The 8,849-nt window shown below is 38.1% G+C and overlaps 1 long non-coding RNA gene across 1 annotated transcript; it reads left to right on the forward strand.

Moving 5' to 3' along the window:
* The first annotated feature begins 1,833 nt into the window (after positions 1-1,833).
* LOC310990521 lies at positions 1,834-8,622 on the forward strand. The gene is made up of 4 exons (XR_014595586.1): positions 1,834-1,868; positions 5,683-5,775; positions 7,968-8,002; positions 8,448-8,622. It is a non-coding gene; the product is annotated as an uncharacterized lncRNA (long non-coding RNA).
* The last annotated feature ends 227 nt before the right edge of the window (positions 8,623-8,849 follow it).

Raw genomic sequence — 8,849 nt, forward strand, 5'->3', positions numbered from 1 at the left:
ACAACTAACTAACTAGATAAAAATCCTGGATTTAGGTAATAGATTACACTAGAACCATAACTCCGCCATAGTTAAATTCTGAGTTTTTTATTATTATTTTCAATTTTTTCATTTAGGACTCTTTTTACAGTTTTTGCACCAAACACCACAACAAATTCCTTATATGTTGAAAAGCTTATTACTTTCAATTCATTATTTAATTCAATTTCCTACTTTGTGGCACCACGTTGTAGCTCATGAAACATGTGCTATACAAGAGTCTCCTGCCTTTATGTCAGGTCTATCTGATGTAGGTGGCCTAGGAGTGTTTTCATCTACTTTGTTTCTTCTTGTGCATTTTAGACGACTACCTTCTCTGTTACATACGTGTGCAGCATCGGGACACTCTAATGGCATTGGCCTTTTCTTTGGCTTCATATCCTTCATACATTTTTGATTTGAGCATCAGTCACACCCAAAGCTCTTCTTTCTCTTCCTTTAATACAACACACACCTGCTTTTGCTTGAGTGCAGCTGCTGTAGTCTCCACACCTGCACTCATATGCAGAATATGCAGGGGTACATGAGACCTACTAGAACATGATCCACTAAATTGTGTCACTATCAACACGATGTCTTTACAATATTGTACCTTATTTTCAAATACATGACAATCTTCCATGCAAAGTTCCTCGACCAAAGTTTTGTGTCAGGCTTAAACTTCTTGGTCAACAGAACTGATCTACTGTATTCTTTAAAGTAGCACTATCACAAATACAGCAGTAATAGCAATACTGAAATATGCAATAAATAGGTCCAGGGGAGCCATAAGTATCTGTACACAAAATATAGCCAATGGTGTAGTGCCTGTGGAGCAAATGCAGAATTCCTTTTTGTTATGAAACAAGCTGGCCCGGCGCTTAGCTCCACCTCCTGAACAGCATGCTATGTAAAGAAGACAAGGATGTTTATATCTGATACGCTGCACCACCGGCCCCATCTCGTGGCCGAACAAAGTATTGGAATTTGCGATAGTGCTACTGCAGAAGTTGCACTGAAAACTTTAAAACCTGACATAATTTCCTCCAAGCTGAATTTTCGTTGAATGCTCCATGTCATTTGATTTTTCAGTCAACTGTCTTCATTTCCTTCTTGTTGCATAAATACGTAGCCCAGCCTCTCATCCATGAAGAAAGCACCACGACATGTGCCACTCCCATTTTCCCCACCATGATGCATGTTTTTCACAGGTTTGGTGGACAGTAACAATGACTGTCAAGCAGAGGTCATAGCTGAGCTGAGCCCATTTTCACAGTGCTGAGCTCTGTCAATGTCTCAGTGCTAAACCATTGGAGTTTTTGCTTTTGTTGTTGACTTCTCTTCAGGTGGTTGTTAGCAGATCAGGTGATCTGCAGGCCTGTCTTTTAAATTGATTAATTACAACTTTAAGATAGCCTTTTGCTGAATAATTTTGAGATGACAAGCAAAAAAGGAAAATGCAATAGAAATTAAAAAGTCAGCAAAATTACCCTTCTGCTGTTTGATTCAACTGGTTTATAAATATCAGACTCCACACAGCTGAAACAGCAAGATGGAGGAGTGTCACCCATCTTCTCCTTTCTTTCAACTTAGAGAAAGAAAATAACTCTAAACTAAAGAGTAGTTTACACAGAACTCTTCAAATGTTTAATCTAAAGTTTACAGCGTAAATTCACCATCTTGTTTTTTCACCATGATCATAAAATATTACATCACATGTGATTTGTTAAGAGCAGATGGGAGGGGCCTGGTACATACTAGGTACATAAAGAACAGTCAAGACCGTCAGGATTCATAATGAGATAGATGTATCCACACAAACCAAAGAACTGAGAAAATACAAAACAAAGGTGAGTTTGTTCAACATTTCTACAATTTTTCTGTGTATCAGTGAATCTTCAGAGATTGACTGTCCAGTGAATGTGTAAGCTTTCATCTAATGTGAATGTAACATGTCAGAGATGGAAATATAAGTATTTCAAGAAACAAAAGCCTATTTTTCATATTGTGGTATTTCTTTTCATCTTTTAACTGCTCAAATTCTTTTGGAGAGATTTTAGGTTTTTAGCAGTTATGGTGTTGGCTTGCTGTGCATCAGATTTGATCTCTTTTTCTCATTTAAATCATGGATACTTAACTGTACTGTACATGTGACTTACAAACATGCAAGTTACAATTAGAGACAAAACAAATAGTAGGGACTCTTGACTTCAAGTCATGATGCAAAGGTCCCCTTTGGCATGGATGTACATTAGGGTCATACAAATAAATCTATCCTAAGACAGAAGTGAGATCACACTTTGTATCTGAAATAAACACGTTTTTAAAATGTCCTTTTTTAATTGAGAAAACGCATGTTAAAAGCACATTCCATTTAGAACGTCCATATGTTTTCAGCTCCTGGATGTTATCTACAACTTATTTGTGACATGATTGCAATATTTCAGGATTGTTTCTCAGTTTGAATGATGAACAGGGATCTAATGCCTTTCAATCTGTAGGGTGGACTGACATAGGAAGCCTAAAGTCCAGTCATGACATTCCATTATGGCTAATTTGAAATAAGAAATAAAGATACTGTAACATCATGAGATTGATAAGTGCTGAGCTCTGTCAATAAGATAAGATTGATAAGATGAGCATTAACAAGCATTCACAAAAGTAAAAATCTACCAAAATAATGAAGCTTACCAGTTTCTCAGCATTACTCTGAGAGAGGATCTTAGCCAGCTATACTGCGCAGGTGAAATAAGTCAGTCCTAATCATATGCTTTATGTGGGACCTGCGACCCTAAACTTCCCTATATGTACATAAAATCTGAACATTGCATATTAAGGGCGCTCTACACTAAAATAGTTTACTTTAGGAGCACAATGTAAAATGTATTCAGTATCAGGTTATATAAGCCTTAAATAATGTAGAGGGTCCAATGTGACCCATTTTTACATTTGAGAACAGTAAAAACATTTTTCCTTTGACATTAAGTTGACTTCTAATATGACCCAGAATGGGTCATATACATGTAAATTCAACTTTTTAAAATCAACATACACAAGCAGTAACTACTTATAGGTAGGCCTATATTTTGACCAACACAATATTTGGCTAATTGGTCTTTCCTGACACTACTGTAATATGAATTACATATTATTATTTAACTACTTGTAGGCTATATTTGTTGCACTCCGTCTGATGTTCAACAAATCAGTATCAGTATAGTTTTATTAATGTTTTTACATTACCCAATATCCTGTCACACAAGCAGCTGCATGTTGTCATAGAAGCTGTAGATCTCATCCAGGAGCTGAAGGCATCAGGGGATCTGCCTGAGTTTACAGTATATGGACATTCTAAATGGAATGTGCTTTTAACATGCGTTTTCTCAATTACAAAAAAAGGCATTTTAAAAACGTGTTTATTTCGGATACAAAGTGTGATCTCACTTGTGTCTTAGGATAGATTTATTTGTATGACCCTAAAGTACTTCCATGCCAATGGGGACCTTTGCATCATGACTTGAAGTCAAAGGCCTATTTTTTGGGCTCTCTACTAAAAGGTAAAAGTTAGTTCTAGACGTATTTTGGTCTTCACTGGGTCTGTCAGAAAGTTTTCCACTCTCACTTTCGATTCAGTTCAATGTGGCAGTACTTTGAATTTGACATGGTGGGGTTGTGTAAGACATTTTCACTGATAAAGCCACTTCTGCTGTTTCAATCAGGAGAGAAAAACAAAGGAGAAAGAGGAATTAGAAGTAAAACTAGAAAATTTCCTCTGGGGAAATTTTGAAAGGCCCACGGGGCTACTGCCGGTTTTGCCATCTCTGTCAACATGGGAATCAAACCCACGATCTTAAGGTCAAGACAGAGCTGATCAGACAGACACATGATCATCTTTCTATAAGCACTGATATGGAGGAGCTGTAACCACATTAGGTTAACTGTGTGTGTGTGTGTGTGTGTGTGTGTGTGTGTGTGTGTGTGTGTGTGTGTGTGTGTGTGTGTGTGTGTGTGTGTGTGTGTGTGTGTGTGTGTGTGTGTGTAATCACATGAAGTTACCTGTGTGTGTTAGAGTGTGGGAGAGAGCATTTGTATGTTACCTGTGTGTTTTGATGTGTGTGTGTGTCTGTAACTGTAATCACATGAAGCTGGCTCTAGAGTCTGTGTGTGTGTGTGTGTGTGTGTGTGCGTGTGTGTGTGTGTGTGTGTGTGTGACTATGAGCTGCATCCTGTGTCAGTCTGATTTAGCTGTGTCTGTGTTTATAAACATTTAAACGAGCGCCAGGTGGATTGTTTATGAAGTTAACGAGCTCTGGCCTGAGAATCAGACATTACCATGGCAACTCGAGGTGGTTACCACGGCGATAGGGGCCCCCCAGGCTGAGACAGACAGAAACGTGGAGAAAAAGAGCGATTTTCTGCCTCTGCACTGGTCTCGCAAAAGGCTTAGCATGACAAAACGGTAACTCCTATCAGAACAAAACACAGATCACATTGCTCTAAGGACTTCCTGAAAATTGTGGTACGATTTGGTGTTTCTACAGTAAATATTTTGGCGACGCTGGCAGTTTTAAAACATCGGTCCGTTCTGCTTCTCTCAGAAAATATTTGTATTGGAGTCAATAAGGAGCAGAGACAGACGTGGCCGCACTCAGCGGCTTATTCTGTAAATTCTGTAAGTCTCTCTGATATTTTGAGCACATGAGAGATAACAAGTTTGTCTTAAAAATTCTGAAAAAATCATGTGTGTAGAGTGAAAATTGTGGCCGTGCTGACAGTTTATCCAGAAAAAATACAGAATGTTTTTTCACTCTCTCCCACTCTAACCGATGATGTCACACACTCTGACATGAACATTCCGTGCAATACACAACCATTATAATCTCATAATTTCTCCAAAAATGATCATGGTCATTGATCAGGGATTGATCAAAAACTATATGACCTATCAAAACGTGGAGTAATACGACAATACACAAGACTTGTGTCTACTGTTTAAAGTTTAAATGGAGTCTCTAGGTGAAAGTATGCCTGAGCAGTAGACGTTTGTTAAACTCCAATGATTGGTCTTTTTCGCTCTTTTTTTTTCGCCCGTCCCATTGACTTCAATGCAAAATTTTGCACAGTTTACACACCGATCCCGATCAAACCGCACATTTATATATTTAATTTGTAGCAAATCAAAAATTGTCCGGAAGATGAAGAAAGAAAATAACTAGGAAAAAATCCACACAATAACAGTAGTGCCCGGGCTTTGCAGCTATTTCGCAGCTATTTCATAGCTGTAGGGATCAGTGCCTGGTGCGATGGCCCGTGGCCCTAATGAAACTTGTTGTGAACAAAATGAAGACAGATTTTCACAGATAGATAGATAGATAGATAGATAGATAGATAGATAGATAGATAGATAGATAGATAGATAGATAGATAGATAGATAGATAGATAGATAGATAGATAGATGGATAGATAGATAGATAGATAGACCCTCATAAATTCCTCAAAAATAAATGTTAGTTGTATTTTTATAAAAAGATGAACTAGGTTTTATGTTCTCCTGATCAAATCATTTCCTGAAGTGGTTTGAATGGTGTCATGTATTTTCCAGTCAAAATTAAATATCACATTTGTCTAAAAGGGCTTTGTTTTGTGACTGTAATAATGAGCAGGTAAAGAGATGGAGGAGGAGAGACATGATGACAAAGGAGGAGGAGGAAGACGAGAGTCTGAAACCAAACCTCTATTTGTGACAGATAAGAAAGGTAATTTGAAAAAATGATATTTCATTTATTAAAGGGATAGTTCAACATTTTGGCAAATTTGCCTATTGCCATAATCCCTATTAGGTTTATTACTTTTAATTATAGGTGTATGTTGTTTTGAGATCCGTGGGGCAGAGATGTGAGCTGCTCAGTGAACACAATGGAGGTGAACAGTACATGTCCCTTGTCCCTCAAATCTCATCAAATACAAAATCCAACAACTTCAAAATGCTTGTGGAGAAGTTGTGACCTGCACATTCGACACAATATGAAATAATAATGTAACATTAAGAGATGGAGTTGTTTTCAAGGCAAATGCATAGCCATAACTACACACAGCTGCTGGGCGGAGTGATTTCAAAAGTGCAAGTAGTTCAGAGTATTTGCTTCATGTGTTGTAGTGTTAACAAATTATACATGATTATTTCATAGTGTGGCAAATGTGCAGGTCACAACTTCTCCATGAGAGCGTTTTGGAGTTGTTGGATTTTGTAGGCCTACAGTATTTGATGAGTTTTGAGGTACAGGGGACCTGTACCATTCACCTCCATTGCTTTCGCTGAGCAGCTTGCATCTCTGCCCCGCGGATCTCAAAACAACATGCACCGATAATTATAGGTGTAATATGTAAGAATGTGGCCAAAAACGGTTACTGCAGTCAAATTCAAAACACAGCGATCTAATTTTTTCTCCCAGCTGTAGCGGCAGCTCAGTGAAGCAGACCGGAGGCTGAAATGCCACTGACGCCGCCGTGACTAGGAGAGAGGGCTAGGTGGCGCAACATGTAAACACGTAAATTCAAAACATAAACATGATTTGCAGTCTGCAAAAAAAAGATTTTTAATGCGAATACTCTGGCTGCACTATTGTTGTTGGTGAGTTCATCGTGTTATATGAACATTATTCCTGAGTCTCTGTGACATATTAAGAGGATTTTTACGGCCAGTTGCTTTAGATTTCTTACATACTACCCAGGGGGCAAAATCCCAGTTTTTTGAAAAACAGACACGGAGCGTTGTAAAGGGTTTGACACCAGAAATTATATCTAGGAACTTCAAGGATTAAAACAACCCGGTCAACTATAGCTGCTGGAAAGCTACAGGGGGCCAAAACCCTTTTCTTGGGTCATTTTGCTGGCGAAATTATGTAAATGCAAATATTTAGGTACTACAATGGCATAAATAGTCATACAACTATACAATTTGGCAGAGAGTATCTTGACACATAGGGGGAGGCATGAAAAAAAGATTCTGGGGTTTGTTGCAACTCAATTTTAAGATATCACCCTCAACATCCCAAAAAAGACAAAAAAAAAGTACTGTTCGCCTGACAAATTCTCATGAAAATTATTATTTTTCAGCACTTTATGGAGAATATCTATGCTTAACATGTATATAGAAAATTTCCTTAATTCATAAGCTTCCATTTGAGTCCAAGATAGCCTTTCTACTAGCTACTAGAAAGCTACAGGCTGTATCCAAACAATGCAACACCTATTGTGAAAAACTCCATGTTAACTGGCATGATCAGAAACCATTCTATTTCTGGTCTCCCCAAAGTGAACAGATAGATAGAGAAGACCGCTGGCCACAGCAAGTGGGGCTTTTGAGATAGAAAGGCTATCTTGGACTCAAATGGAAGCTTATGAATTTTCTATATACATGTTAAGCATAGATATTCTCCATAAAGTGCTGAAAAATAATAATTTTCATGAGAATTTGTCAGGCGAACAGTAGCCTACTTTTTTTGGGATGTTGAGGGTGATATCTTAAAATTGAGTTGCAACAAACCCCAGAATCTTTTATAGTTGTATGACTATTTATGCCATTGTAGTACCTAAATATTTGCATTTACATCATTTCACCAGCAAAATGACCCAAGAAAGGGGTTTTGGCCCCCTGTAGCTTTCCAGCAGCTAGTTGACCGGGTTGTTCACCCAGGTTTTAATCCTTGAAGTTCTTAGATATCATTTCTGGTATCAAACCTTTTACAACGCTCCGTGTCCGTTTTTTTGCTTTGCCCCCTGGGTATACTGTACCTTTAAAGGTAATGAACCCAACCTACCCCTATAACTATAGGGATTATGGCAATAGGTGAATTTGCCTAAATGTTGAACTATCCCTTTATCTATTGTAATTAATGGATTTTCAGTGTGACCCTGTTCAATCTGTTTTTCTTACATGACCTGACAGAAGAAGAGCTGGAAGAAAGTGCAGCTAAAACCACGGTAAAATAAAAACCATTATAGTACAGTTGCCTATCTTCTCTAATTTTAAAACATTTTTTTCAATTTCTTAGTGCACAATCCATAAACCTTACCCTATAAAAACCAGATGTTTTCCATGATATTTTCTTTTACAGCTTAAAAGGTTATATTTTCATTATATTGCTCTCTCAGCTGCAGACATGCACAACTTCACATCAATATCATGCCACTTTAACATGTTGGTCTCATGTCTGAATGAGCAACTGGTTCAGTCACAGTGGCTCCCTCACTGGGTCAGAACTGGTAACATTTCAGTGACTGAATGTGGACACTGATTTAGATTGATTTATTGTTCACTGAGTTGTGACAGCACTGTATGTTGTTGCTCTTCAACTTTGGACCTTGATTCCCAAATTCAAACACATTAACCTCAGTTCTAACCTGGTGAAATCGATTATCTTCTTAGTCTGAACCTTGTCAAGCTGAAGATCCAGAGGAGAATGTTACAACCACAGGAGGAGAGTCTGACATAAAGTCTGTACCATCTGCAAGCAATGAGAAAGGTAAGATTTTCATGAGGAACTGAAAAAAGGTCATGAGTTATTTTTCAGTTTCACTTCATCATAATTTATTAAAGCAGAAGTAAGCGGAATGTTTGTGTTAATATAAGTCTTAAATAGTTATATCTTCCGACAGCAATCACTTAGAGTGTTTGGTCTGAAACACGGGTCTGTCAGTCACTCTGCTCTGCTGTAAGCCGAGGAGAAAACTTTCCTTGTATCCTACAACCTTTATCCAATGAGGAGAGAGAACGGCATGAAGGGGCGGTCCTCTCTGTGTGTGCAGCCAAGGGATGCACGTGAATGTG

The sequence above is a fragment of the Trachurus trachurus genome (assembly GCF_905171665.1).
Source record: "Trachurus trachurus genome assembly, chromosome: 8".
Classification (NCBI taxonomy): Eukaryota; Metazoa; Chordata; class Actinopteri; order Carangiformes; family Carangidae; genus Trachurus; species Trachurus trachurus.